General features: G+C 35.4%; 1 pseudogene; it reads right to left on the reverse strand.

Annotated features, from left to right (window-relative positions):
* Positions 1 to 2,199: 2,199 nt before the first annotated feature.
* Positions 2,200 to 3,106, reverse strand: LOC100938345 (COP9 signalosome complex subunit 5-like; annotated as a pseudogene).
* Positions 3,107 to 4,994: the final 1,888 nt, after the last annotated feature.

Raw genomic sequence — 4,994 nt, forward strand, 5'->3', positions numbered from 1 at the left:
AAATAATCCAGATTTTGCTTAAGCGTATACTTTTAGAATTGATATAATTAATACCCAATTTTAATTCCCCAAACTACCCTGCCCAGGCTAATAGTTAAATAAACTATCAAACTACCTATTAAAAACCTATGATAAGCTGGCTGCAGGGGCTCACACCTGTAATCCCAGCACTTTGGGAGGCCAGGGCGAGAGGATCTCTTGAGGCCAGGAGTTTTAAGACCAGCCTGGACAACATAGTGAGCCCACGTATCTACAAAAAAAATTTTTTTAAACCAAAAGAAGTAAGATAAAAATCTGTTTTTTGACTTCTGAAAACCTTCAATTTTTGTTTTGATTTGAAATTCATCTATTTTGATCCAATCTAACAGCTTTCTTTAATCTGAATATCATTTAACAAATTTACATAAATTTCTTACATTTTCACAGAAAAAAATAACGGTGTTGTAAACTGAAGGAGAAATCACCAATTCTATTTCTACTATCCCCTTTGTTGTAAGAGCCTGTAACTTATGATAGGAGAAATACAAAACAGAATTCTCTCATTCTCCCTTTTCTTCCTTTCCCTTCCCTTCTCTTCTTTCTTCTTCTCTCTCTCATTCTGCCCCAAACTATGTATCTTGGGCATTGATCCAAAATGGTTTAAAAGAAAGTTAAAATGTATACAACATAAAGCAAAATAAAATAAGTTATAATAAAAAGATTAATCCAAGAAAAAAGTTAAAAATGAGAACCTTATAAAATATCATAGAATGAGAAATAAATTTCTTCAAGGATACTCGTTAAGAGGACATTGTATAATATCATGCATTAAACAGTATCATCTATTAATACCACACCCTTATAATAAGCGGTACAAAGGACTTCAGAAATTTGTCATAGTGTCTTCTCCTTAGTCCCATATTTCTTACCACCCCCACTTGGGCAAATGCCATCCTACAAGTGGGCTATCATGCTTTTGGATGCCCTGGCTAAATTCAGGAGTATACTCTTTCTTATCTAAAATAATAGATGCGGTGTATATCTTCCAAATGATCTTGCATCAACATTATTTCTTTCAGTTTAGCTTTTGTTAGAAACACTGAATACAAGATTATTCTTCTGAAAAGAATATAGACTATAACTAGTCTATGTTGCAACACAGTACAGATTCTTATGATTTAACTTTCAGAAGAATTCCAAGAGATTTGATCCAACCCTTGTTTTCCCCTAATTAGATCCTTCTAGAAAACTAAGGGCTTCCCAACTGCCCATATTCAAGTTTACCATTTACAAGATTACCAGTAAATAAAAAGAGAGAGAGAGAGGGAGAGGGAGAGAGAGAGAATGTCAAAATCTGAGATGCTTTTCATAGAAAAGAAATCAGCAGAGGTGCACAAATGTCAATTTTACTTCAACAATTACATGGATATCAATCAAGTATTAGGATAAAATTTGTAGTAATATTTAAATGTTTCAGATAGAATTTTTCTTATCCATTTATACATAAAAAATTATAATTTTTAATTCTATTTTCTGGAAGATGTTTAAAACCATTTTATACTTACCACAATTTCTTTAAGTAAAACGAGCTTTTGTCAGCTATTTTTATTTTTTATTATTTGGCTTTCAAAATAAAGATTAGCTAAACCTAAATGCAATAAATATTGATTTAAATTTTATATCAAAAGCAAATATGATACAAGCTCTACACAGATAAGTATTTGATTTCTATGAAATCCATTTATCTAAAGCTTAATCCAGTATTTGTTTTGTTATTAAAACTCATTAGCTATCCAGTATTTTAAAATTAGAAGTAAGGATTAATATACAAACCCTCCTCAAAAGTTATAGGGTCCTGAAAAATTATGAGAATAAGTGTGGTCAGTAATTTCAATGATCTGATATAACCTTGACAAAAGAGTACTTGATAATGAAGTCTTGTTTCTCTAGTCTTTCAAAAAAGTGAGAGAAATTAGAGGGAAAGAAAACCTAAGTCAAAAGGTGGCTAATGTAGACCAATGAATTTGTGCAAAAAAAGAGAAGCCCAAAAAAAAGCCCTTTTAAAAAAAATTTTAAAGAGTTTTATTACAGGATGTTAGTATTCAAGACAAGTCAGAGCACCTTATACTTTTAATCAGATTTTGGGTAATTAGTTTTAAAGTGTTACTTGAGTATTTTTCTCATATTGTTTTTTGGGCAAAAGTGCTTCTCAGTGACTGTTTAAGAGATGTTACTCTGATCAAACAGTTTATCCTTAATAACTTGAGACATCAATCCATGGACAGCTTCTACTGTAGTTTTACTCCTGTCTCTGTTGGCTTTGGCAAGTTTGTCTTCTGATTTTCGATCATGTGTTTCTAAACCCAACAATGAAACTCAGTGTACCCACCCAATATTTATTCCACAGAAGCTCAAGCAATTTGCAACCCAAAGAGAATTTGAAATACAAGACTTCTAAGGCATAATATTATTTGCATTGTATACCAACATCTTCTATTTTATCAAGCGGGATAGTCTGGTACTCAGAAGGTCCTTCATCAGGAGGTTTGTAGCCCTTTGGGTATGTCCTAAAGGCATCAAGATTCACCTTCCCTGCAGATATTGTTCTTGTTGGATCAATCACCACTGCTGTAAATGGTTCCCAGAGCTGCTTATTGAGCAGGTGAGTACTAACATGATGCCAGAAAGCCAGCAGCCATGGCCAAGGTGCCTATAATATCAACCGATTGCATTTTTAAGGCAGCCAACCTTTTTGGCATTTTCTATGTATGTGGCCACGTACTCATATGCAGCAGCCTGAGCATTTTCTTGGGTTTCAGTGCCCTCCACAGGCAAAGTAAAACTGCCCATAATAATCGTGGTTTCACCGTCTACCTTTCCTGTCATCAAACCCATCATTTCCAAGTTGCCCCCTGACCTGGCATGCATCATCATCTTCAGTAGAGCTAATGCTGAGATTTTGCAGTACTTTAAAGTAATAGTGATTGTTAACCCAGGGCTTTGCTGGCAGGATTTCTTGCTGCTGCTTCTTGTCATATTTGTAGCTTTCATGGATACTCTGAGCTTCTTCCATGTTGTTGGCCAGTTCCCAGGTTTTTTGGACCATACTGCTCCTAGATGTCACCATCACTGAGGAATCAAATTGTCACCTCTATAACCAAGATGCAACTTTAGCTCCCTAGATCTCTGTGTGTGGGCTTCAGACCCTACGCACCATAGGAGAAAACTCTTTTTTTAAATTTTTATTTGTATTATTATTTATTTATTTATTGAGATGGACTCTCCCTCTGTCACCCAGGCTGGAGTGCAGTGGCATGATCTCAGCTCACTGCAGCCTCTGCCTCCTGGTTTCAAGTGATTCTCCTGCCTCAGCCTCCTGAGTAGCTGGGATTACAGGCACACACCACCATGCCCAGCTAATTTTTTGTATTTTTAGTAGAGAAAGGTTTCACCATGTTGGCCAGGCTGGTCTCAAACTCCTGACCTCAGGTGATCCGCCCGCCCTGGCCTCCCAAAGTGCTTGGATTACAGACATGAGCCACCACATCTGGCCAGGAGCAAACTGTTAACTAGATTCTCGAGACAGCCATAACACCTTTAATTTTTTTTTGTAACGAGTCTTTCACTTAAGTCATTTGGAGCAAGTAAATTTTGGCAGCATCACTTTAATTTCAAAATCAGTAACTCTACATTTTTAAAATGTTATCATCTATTTTACAAAAGACACTATTTTATTATGTGTGATATGATTACCTTTTAATTGAATACTAGAAATTTAGCTATGTGATTTGCAACTGATTTTTATAGCATTATTTCTATAGTTAAAAACATCTAAAGGCCAATTTCCCCGCTGTATTCAACTGATGAGTCAATCACCCAGCCACGCATAACCTCATAAAGAATCTACTGAAACAATTTCACATTTACCTCTCTGCATTTTTGCAGTATACACTGGTGAGAAATCTCCCAAACACCTGAGGATAGCTTTGTTTCAGTAAGTCAAGGAAAAGGTATGTAGCAAGTGTTGAGTGTTATATAAACTAAGGTTCATTTGCATTGTATTCAAGCAGTAAATGCATGGGATATATAAGTAATATATATTTAGTATATTAATCCTCTTTAGTAGGAAAGGCAGCCATTCAGGCAAACCATCTTTAGTAGGGTAGACAAAATGAAGGCTGGGTGGACAATGTTGGTTGCCTGCTCCATAGCCATTGCTTCTTCTTATAGCGTTGTTTCTTACTTGTGCACCCTGCTATTGTTTAGTTATTAGGTAGCCATCTGTCTCATTGGTCCCTCCTCAACTCCAGGGGCGAAATGTTGATTAGCTTAAGCCAATCAGAATAATCCCATTCCATTGACAATATTAGTGTAGAGTGATACGTGATAAAAACCAGGCCAATAAGAAGATAGAGACATGTGCTAGAAAAATTTTTCTTCTAAAAATATGCAAATTGGGCATTCATTCTATTCTGAGTATTCTCACTTGAGTTTGAGATGCCTGAATCTGTCACAGCTTACATTTGGCTAAGATTTCCCTCCTAAGAACACCGCATGTCAAAGATACCCCCAGTCTCATCTACCTTACATGACAAATGAATGTAATAAAAATAAATTGCTCTTATTGACATCATTCAAAGACAAATTTGCATGTACAGACTCACAAAATCTATGAAATTATCCTTACAGGGGAAAATTAAGAAATTGTAGCAGGCAATGGAGGAGATAGTTAAGTGATTTTACAATACAAGCATCCTGGCCTTTTCATAAACTTGAGTCTATATATCTCTTTGTTTGCTTGTTTTATTTTTTAGAATATTTTCCCCTAAGTCTTCTTTATTTCCTTTCTTGCATAGGCTTTTCTCATAACTTGGATTGATTCTTTCCATGCCTTTCTCCATGCTCATACAAGGATATTATTTGCACACATAAGGGGATTATGGTTGGAAGAGTTTGTTGTTCTTAAATCTCATTGTGCTTATCAAAAGGGGATCATATATTTGATTTCATGCCAT

The sequence above is a fragment of the Pongo abelii genome, chromosome 5 (assembly GCF_028885655.2).
Source record: "Pongo abelii isolate AG06213 chromosome 5, NHGRI_mPonAbe1-v2.0_pri, whole genome shotgun sequence".
In the NCBI taxonomy this organism is placed as follows: Eukaryota; Metazoa; Chordata; class Mammalia; order Primates; family Hominidae; genus Pongo; species Pongo abelii.